At 45.1% G+C, this 9,446-nt stretch overlaps 1 long non-coding RNA gene across 1 annotated transcript; it reads right to left on the bottom strand.

Moving 5' to 3' along the window:
• Positions 1-380: 380 nt before the first annotated feature.
• Positions 381-1,416, bottom strand: LOC140338362 (uncharacterized). Its single transcript, XR_011922238.1, has 3 exons — positions 907-1,416; positions 762-824; positions 381-664 (listed from the first exon to the last, which is right to left on the bottom strand). It is a non-coding gene; the product is annotated as an uncharacterized lncRNA (long non-coding RNA).
• Positions 1,417-9,446: the final 8,030 nt, after the last annotated feature.

The following is a 9,446-nucleotide window of genomic DNA, read 5'->3' as shown; positions in this document are numbered from 1 at the left end:
TTATCGTTGGAAATGAACGACGAACGAACGACCGATTGGCCAAAAATCGTTCGTAAAAAAAGTAACTAACGACGCCGACGAACGAGGATAGTCGTTGGAAATGAACGACCGGACTGGCGGATTGGATTGGACAACGATCGTTGACCATCTATCGTGTGTACGGTCGTTCAGTGATCGTCCATGGTCTGAGCATGGGCGATGAACGAACGTTCGCTCAATACATACTGTATTGTGTATATGAGTGTATGTGTGTGTGTGTGTGTATATATACTGTATTTTTCGGCGTATAAGACGCACTTTTTCTTCCCCAAAACTGGGGGGGAAAAGTGGGTGCGTCCTATACGACGAATGCAGGTTTAAAAAATAATTATCCTGTTCCACTGCCGTACTTCAACCTGTTTAGTTCAAATTTACTTACCTGCCAGTCAAGTATAAATAATTGAACGAACACACACAAATTGTTTCAAATTAAATAATTTTATTGTAAAAAATGTATAAAATAAAAAGAAATTAATATTTACTTTTTTTAAAATTTTTGTTTTGTTAAATTTTTGGAGTGCCCGCAGCTCACTTCTCGCCTCAGGAACTGTCTTGGCCACTTCCTTCCATCGGTGCTACATGACCTCCATTTTCTCCAAAATTTCCTTTCTTTGTGAAACAAAATCTGTATAGGAATAAAAAAGAATATTAAGTACACATATATTGTGAAGCCGACACATGGATATGAGACATTTTCGTATAAACAATATATGAATGCTTACCAACACTTTTTGCCATCTGCCCTGACGTGCCTGGCTCAGGACTTTCTCGCTCTCCCTCTGATACTGTAATAAGAGCAAACACCAATAAAAAGTTAAATTACACACAATTATATGCAACCTACCTCTCTGAAAGTTGGGTACATACGTGGCTCAATTTCCACCACAGACTGTAATACCTCCTCTTCTGCGGAAACCAGTATCAACTCTGCATAAAAAAAAAACAAATACATGTTTGCACTATATGTAAAAATAATCTATATGTCATATTTAGAAAATTATACAATTTCTTCTTATAACCATATACTGATATCCTATTTATATATTTATTTGTTCCAGCGGAGTTCTTCATCCTGTTCCACTGCGGTACTTCATCCTGTTTCTTCCAGCGGAGTTCTTCATCCTGTTCCACTGCGGTACTTCATCCTGTTTCTTCCAGCGGAGTTCTTCATCCTGTTCCACTGCGGCACTTCATCCTATTTCTTCCAGCCGAGTTCTTCATCCTGTTCCACTGCGGCACTTCATCCTGTTTAGTTAAAATTTACTTACCTGTCAGTCAAGTATAAATAATTGAACACACACAAATTTTTTCAATAAAAATTATTATAGTGTAAAAAATGTTTAAAATAAAAAAATAATATTTACCTTTTTTAAAAATTTTTTTTGATTAATTTTTTCAGTGCCCGCAGCTCGCTTCTTGCCTCGCGCACCGTCTGGGCCACTTCTTTCCACCGGTGCTCCATGGCCTCCAGTTTCTCTAGAATTTCATCCTTTGTAAAATCTGTGTAGGAATAAAAAAGAATATTAAGTACACATATATTGTGAAGCCGACACATGGATAATTGGAAGTGTGTACGCAGCTTTACTCTGTAACATGCACAGTAATATGATACATTTGTTAGATTTTTCTTGCAGTGGATAAAAGAAAAATTAACAAATGTATCATAATATTTCTGTGTTGGAAAGTGTGTTACAGAGTAGGAGATATCATGTTATTGTAGGATAACCTGTAAAAAAAAAATTTATTTTTTTAACGTATTTTTTTACACTTTTTTATCCTAATTTTACTGTCGATTATCTTTTTTTTGGGTCGGGTCTACCCGACTTCGAACAGCCATTTTTGGGTCCAATAAAAAAAGACAACTCTTATGCTCTAGGCCTTTTTCTCTTAAAGCTCTGGCTAGTGCTTTACCACACTTATTAGAATGTTCATAGTAGCAGCCCTTGCATTTGGTGAGTAGTTGTTTCATTTTAAAACAATCCGCTTCTTTAATTCTGTCCCTGAGGAGTACTATCCTCTGCTCTGTGTCTGAGGTTTGCTGGTATTTGTTCAAGGTTATCAAATTATGGAGTTCAGTAAACAATTGAGTCATTTCAGCGTCTCTCTCTTTTTTTGCTCTGTGACCTTGCTGTATGAGGAGCCCTCTGACATAACATTTATGTGCTTCCCATACCAGTAAGGGGTTAGATACTGATGTAGCATTTAGTTTGAATAAAGATCTCAATTCTGATGAAATTTTTCCACATAGCTCTGCAGATTCTAAAAGCAATTCATTCAGCTTCCAGGTATATGTTTTGGGTACTTTTGAGGATGCCTGGATTACTAAAAATATTGGTGCATGATCAGATACTGTAATTATCACCTACAGAGGATGAGATAACAGAAGGAGCCATATGGTGGGATACCAAAAACATATCAATTCTAGAAATGTAATCCCTCTAAACGATGCAAATACGGCCAGATATCTACCAATTGATGGGGATGGAATAGCCTTTTTAGTCTACGGAGAGCCACATGGGACAGAGCTGACAAACCTCTGGATACATCCAGCATAGGTGAGATGGCGACAATAAAGTCTCCTTCCATCACAACCGTGCCCTCTACAAAGTCTTCCATCAGCTCCAGTATTGTTTCTAAAAAGTTAATCTGATTACTGTTTGGAGCGTGGATATTTACAAACGTAAATTTGTGTGAACCTATTGTTCTTTTCACGAATAAGGATCTACCATCAGGATCTGAGGAGTATTCTAAAAGAGACCATTGCAATGATTTGTGTATAAGAATGTTAACACCTTTAGTTTTGGAATCAAATGAGGCACTATGGTAAGCCGTCTGAAAGTGACGGTCTGTCAGTTTCTGGGTTTGATCATTTCTGAAATGTGTCTCTTGGAGAAAAGCTATTTGACATTTGTATCTGTGTAATTCTTGAAGGATAATGGCATTCTTAATGAGGGTTTAATATGTGATCAGTTTTTAAGGGATAAAAATTGTGACTACACAAGTAGTATTGCAGAGCCTAAACATTTTGATATAAGGAAAAAATGAAAAGAAAAGAAAGGTGGCTCTTTAAGGCAATATTATTATAAAGTTGATTAAAATTTTTTATTTGTAATTAATGAAATAAAATAAATGTCTTAACAAACACACATATATAGTTCCATACTCTGACACTATGAACCTAGATACATTACATCGGGTTGGTTATGATGTATACCAACTCCAATAAAGTAAGAGTCAATATATATATTTTCTTATTAATCGTCTAGCCAGACACGTTTCGCCCTCATGGGCTTCCCTTCAATTTATACAAACACATATAAAAATCAGTATATAGAAATAATGATCCACATAATAGTAATCAGTTACACAAACATATCAAAAGTCACAACTTACTTGGTATATTGACCAGATGACAATGTAATTAATAAGATAGAAGATCAGTAATTGAACTTGCACCCAATTGCCAGATGTTGCCCTCATTGCCCAGAGAGGAAGTCCTGCTGCATATGGAGGTACTTACTTGCTGCTCCTGCTGCTTGGCTGTCTGTACACCATGCTGCAACGCGATCTTGGATTGTGCAGCTGAAAGAGAGAGTCCCCAGAGGGAGAGAAATACCGGTTCAGGGCTCTAGTTTGCATGCCTTTGTGGTCCTTTGTGGTCCGCTGTGTCTTCTTGCACTGTGATATGTGTTTAGGAGCCAAAACGGGTCCCGTATGCGCGGCCAGACTGAATAAATTCTCCTCAGAGCTCAGAGCTCCGGACACATGCAGCCTCACTCTGCCATCACCCGGCCACACCCCAGCAGGCTCTTCTGCAGCAGCAGCAACCAGCACAGCCATGACAGGAGCAAAGACAGGCGTTAGCGTGGCTAATGAGCATGTACCTTCTGATGACTCTCCCTTGTTGTTTGACGAACAGCCTGAGGATCTGAGAGTGCGAATTTAAAGGCAGGAGACAGACTTTGGGACTCCTGGAGAGTGTGGTCAGCACTTGCTGGGCAAGGGTTCTGGATCGGTGGCTGCATTTGAAGATGCTGGCTTAGATGAAAATGAGGATGATGATGACAGTGATGTCACCTGGGAACCACCAGTGCATGTAAGGGCTAGCAGCAGTTCCGAAACAGAAGTAGAGGAAAGGCAGCAGCAGCAAAAGACTGGGGATGGTAGGGGCCGTCAATCTGCCTCATTCGAGTCCGAAAGAAGAGACGGAGGAGTGGGCACAAGCAGGGAAACAGTCAGAGACGATGTGACTGTGGGAGAGGTGGAGCTGGAGCAGACGCAGGGCACCCAGCAGACACAAAGGCAGGCAAAGAAAAAGAGCAGCAGAGTGGTTGCTCACACCTCTCCAATGTGGTCCTTTTTCACGCTGAAAGACGATGATGGGTGCATAGCAATCTGCATCTTGTGCCACAGGCAGATCTGCAGAGGACAGGCTGGATTACATTTGGGTACAACATCCCTGCTTTCCAATATGCGCAAGAACCACAAACCGAATAGGGAGCAGTACATTCTCTTGAAGCAGATGCAACCATGTTATCCTCTCTTCTTCCACCTCCATTGACTCCTTCTCCACCTCCAACTGTCATTGCTACTATGTCTCAGGAGGTTGGTGTCAGCCAGACTTCTAGCGGGGATGAAGTATCAGCCTCCGCCTGGAGGTTTCATGGCATCAGACGACGTTTGTCACCGCAAGATGGGTACTCCAGTGGCCTCTTCAGCTCCCCTAGCTCCCAGTCCCTTCAGCCCACTCTACCTGAGTTCTGCAAAAGGCATCAGGCTAAGGGCCCAACCAACAAAAGAGTCATCAAACTAAATTCATGTCTAGCCAAACTATTGGCCTTGCAGCTACTGCCGTACAGCATTGTGGACTCTGTTCCCTTCCGTGACCTGATGGCCTGTGCCAAGCGCAGTGGAATATATCAAGCAGGCATTACATCTCCCGCACAGCTGTTCCTAGTTTACATGCACATGTAATGGAAAACCTCTCCCAGGCATTGGCATTCTTGGTGTCTAGCCAAATCCTTGTCACCATGGACAGCTGGACAACGAGGCACGGAGTGGGATGCTACCTGTCCTTCACAGCTCACTGGGTTGCCTTGCATAGCTCAGTGGGCGGTAGTCTGCAAGAGGCATTACAGCACCTGGTACCCCCACCGAGGGGTGTGGTGGGAAAGCGTGGGCCACCCCAGTCCTCTCCCTCCTCCTGCATTCCCCCTGCCGTCAACCCCTCTCTTTTCGACACTCCTCCTGAAAGGCCAGGAGCGGAGGGCACTGTGTTTAAGCGGGCACGCCACTACCTCTACCTCAGGCACACGCATTGCCAGGCAGTGCTGAAACTGTCCTTGAGGTAGAAAAGTCACAACGCTAGAGAACTCTGCTTTGCACAGAGACGTTGAGGCTTGCCTGATGCCCTCCTGGCTCACAACAAGGAAATGTAGTGTGTGACAACGGGGCCAACTTTGTGGCCACTCTGCGCATGGGCTGCATAACACATGTGCCCTGCTTTGCGCACGTACTGAACCTGGTGGTGCAGAAGTTCCTTTGCACGTACCCAGGACTGCAGGACTTACTGAGACAGGCTCCCTCCATCTGCAGCCATGTACGCCGATCCACTACTGTTGCTATTTAGCAAGATCTAGAGACATCAGAGGCTGCCACTGTATAGACCCATTTGTGACACTGTGACACGATGGAACTCCACCCTGCACATGCTCCAGCGTCTGTGTGAGCAAAAGCTAGCTATCTGCCATTACTTGGTCAGCGTGGTGCATGGAGGCCACTGGGCCCTTGGTACAGCCACGCAACTGAGCTATTTTACCAGTGACCAGTGGCTGCAGATAGAGGCGCTGTGCAAGGTACTGGTCCCCTTTGAGCAGGCCACAAACGTTGTGAGTCAGGAGAAGTCAGGCAGGAACGACGTCATACCCATCATCTTTCTGCTTGATAATTCCCTGTGTGGCCTGATGGAAAAGGACGATGGGAGAGGAGGGGAAGAAATGGGGGAGGAGGATGAGGGTGACATTACATTCCATAGCGCACAGCCAGCATCAGGAGGAGCAAGAAGGGACACTGGCCAGCATCAGGAGTTTCAGGAGGAGGAGGAGGAAAGTGATGATGATGAGGGAAACCATGTTGGGGCTGCTGGACAGGTCCCGTCCAACCCGCATTTCTGCTGTCACGCCCCAGGCATTGTGCGGGCGATTTGACAACAGGAACTGCTTCAGCTTAAAGAGGAGTAGGTGGGTGATGAGGAGGAAGATGTTTTGGCACCTACTAAGGGACAGGAGTAGGATGAGCCCAGGGTACACCTCTTTCATATGTGTGTCCACATGTTGCCATGCCTACGGAGGGATTCCTACATTTGCAGCATCAAAAACCGGGATAATTACTGGCTGGTCACCCTTCTGGATCACCACTTCAAAGACAAAATTTCAGTTTCTACCCAACCCGGGGCAAGAGAAAAAAAAAGGTGACCAGCCTGAGCAGAATACTATGTGACCAGCTGTGTGAGGAGTTCTGTGCATCACATTCCACACAGGGAGCTCAGACGGACACCGCCTCCACCATATCCCCCTGTAGTGGCAGCAGCAGCATCAGCAGTTGTGGCAGCAGGCCTCACACATCCAAAAGTGTAGGCCAAGGCAGGGGGGATTTTCTGGATGCCTGGCGTAACCGGATGCAGCTACCTCAAACAAGTGACGTGCAGGCGCAAAACCATCGAGAACGGATGAAGGGCATGGTGCACATTGCCTTTTTTCTGGCTGGTGGTGGTGTTGTTGACAACAGCAGTTATGTGAAGGATGTCTGTCCTGACAGTAGTAATGTCATTAATTTTTGGTTTAACCAGCTTGAAATCTGCCCACAGTTGGCACAGTATATCATCAAGTTTCTATTGTGCCCAACATCCAGTGTTCCGTCCGAAAGAACCTTCAGTGCCGCTGGCGGAGTGGTCACGTACAACCGATCATGACTGTCGCCGGAAGATGCCAATCACCTCACCTTTTTGAAAGTGAACGAAAGGTGGGTTACTAACAACTATCATATCCCCACTGCAGATGTTACTGATTGACTGACACAAGTACTCATTGGCCAACCAAGATGCATCTGTGAACCAACACTGCTCCTGTGCTGAGTCTGTGGCTGCCTATAAACAACACCCTGTCAGCTGAGCCTGCCTCGGTTGAATTTTTCCGATAGTTATCACAACATCCAGGTGGTGGCCTTCATTGCCAATGTCATGCTTAGCATTGTGCCAGCTAGCAATATACTTTACATTTCTGCTGATTCCGGGACGCCGACAAACTGCAGATGAAAACCCCCAGTACTGTCACACTAATAGGTACCATTGCTTTTGCCTAATTTTTCAGCTAAGTATTGTAAGACTGAGGGTTGGCATTCATGTCATACACTTCATGATGTAAACTAGCAATATTGTCTACCTTCCTACTGCTTCTGGCACCACAGACCACAGCAACAGTGCTGGCGCACAAAACATCTTTGGCTCTTCACAAATTTCAGATATTTGTATTATATATTTTGGTTGGCATTGACGATGGACCACACCCAGTTGTAGATGCCAGTTACCAATGTGGTCCCCGCTCTGTTTTAGAGCCCACTGCCTCCTCCTAATGCTGCTGCTGCCACCTGTCAGTACACCATTCACTAAAATTGTATTACACAATTCTGGGTGTGTGGCATTGTCAATGCACTGCACCCAGCTCTAGACGCCAGTTACCAATGCGGTCCCCGCTCTTTCTCAGGGCCCACCGCCTCCTCCTGCTGCTGCTCCTGCTGCTTGTCAGTACTCCTTTGACTAAAATCGTACACTTCTGGTGGCATTGACGATGCTATACACCCAGCTTCAGATGCCAGTTACCAATGCAGTCCTCACTCCTTCCCAGGGCCCACCGTCTCCTCCTGCTGCTGCTGCCTGCCAGTACTCCATTTACTAAAATTGTACACTTCTGGGTGGCATTGACGATGCACTACACCCAGCTCTAGATGCCAGTTACCAATGCGGTCCCCGCTCCTTCTCAGGGCCCACCGCCTCCTCCTGCTGCTGTTGCTGCTGCCGCCTGTCAGTATTCCATTCACTAATATTGTACTCTTCTGGGTGGCATTGACGATGCACTACACCCAGCCCTAGATGCCAGTTACCAATGCGGTCCACGTTCTGTCTCAGGGCCCACCGCCTCCTCCTTTTGCTGCTGCTGCTGCCTGTCAGTACTCCCTTCACTAAAATTGTACATCTCTGGGTGGCATTGATGATGCACTACACCCAGCTCCAGTTACCAATGTGGTCCCTGCTCCGTCTCAAGGCCCACCACCTCCTCTTGCTGTTGCTGTTGCCGCCTGTCATTACTCCATTCACTAAAATTGTACACTTCTGGCTGGCATTGACGATGTGCTACACCCGGCTCTAGATGCCAATTACCAATGCTCTGTCTCAGGGCCCACCGCCTCCTCCTATTGCTGCTGCTGCCGCCTGTCAGTACTCCATTCCCTAAAATTGTACACTTCTGGGTGGCATTGAGGAAGCACTACACCCAGCTCTAAATGCCAGTTACCACTGCGGTCCCTGCTCTGTCCCAGGACCCACGGCCTCCTCCTGCTGCCTTTCCGTACTCTATTCACTAAAATTGTACACTTCTGGAGGCATTGACGATGCCCTACACCCAGCTCTCCATGACACTTAGCAATGTGGTCTCCTTGATAATAGCTGACCAAAGGCAACACTCTGCTACTGCTCTGGTTGCCTCATGCTTCGTCTCTGGTCCTTCATTCTTTTGCCTAATGTCACCGTACTACTTGTTCACAACTTTATGAGTGGCAATCCCAACAAGTCATTCAGGTCATGATGCCAGCTAGCAATTATTATTATTAATAAACAAGATTTATATAGCGTGAACAAATTATGCAGCTATGTAAATTAAATAGGGGTGCGTACATTAAATAGCAATGCATTCTGCTGCTGTTTTAACAGCAGAGACTGCTGCTAGTGGGTTGAGTTTACCGTTTCCTAATGTTTATGCTGCCTTCTGGACGCTGTCCATCACGCATCACACAAATCCTATTTGCCTGCTGTCACTCTACCTGCCATTTTCTGGAAAACCACAAGGTCTTTTGGAACTTTTGTATTTCTCCCTTGTTGCCACTGTGCTCCTACTCATACCTAGCACATTTGGTGGTTCTAACATGTAAAGGGGCTTTGCTATTAATGTTTAAAGATGGCCTCTTGACTTTAATTAATTTTTAAACAATGTTGATGAATTTTATGCTCATTAATTGTTTTCAACTGTCTTTCTGTTTTCTTTTTCCCAGGAGCATTATTGGATGGTGTCGGGTTGACAGATGCTGGTTCTAGCTGTGATCTCTTGCTCTTGTTTGCAAAGGGAGTTCAAACTCTT

Source organism: Pyxicephalus adspersus, chromosome 9, assembly GCF_032062135.1.
Source record: "Pyxicephalus adspersus chromosome 9, UCB_Pads_2.0, whole genome shotgun sequence".
In the NCBI taxonomy this organism is placed as follows: Eukaryota; Metazoa; Chordata; class Amphibia; order Anura; family Pyxicephalidae; genus Pyxicephalus; species Pyxicephalus adspersus.
The sequence above is the reverse complement of the archived record's forward strand: the minus strand, read 5'-3'. Positions and strand labels throughout refer to the sequence as shown.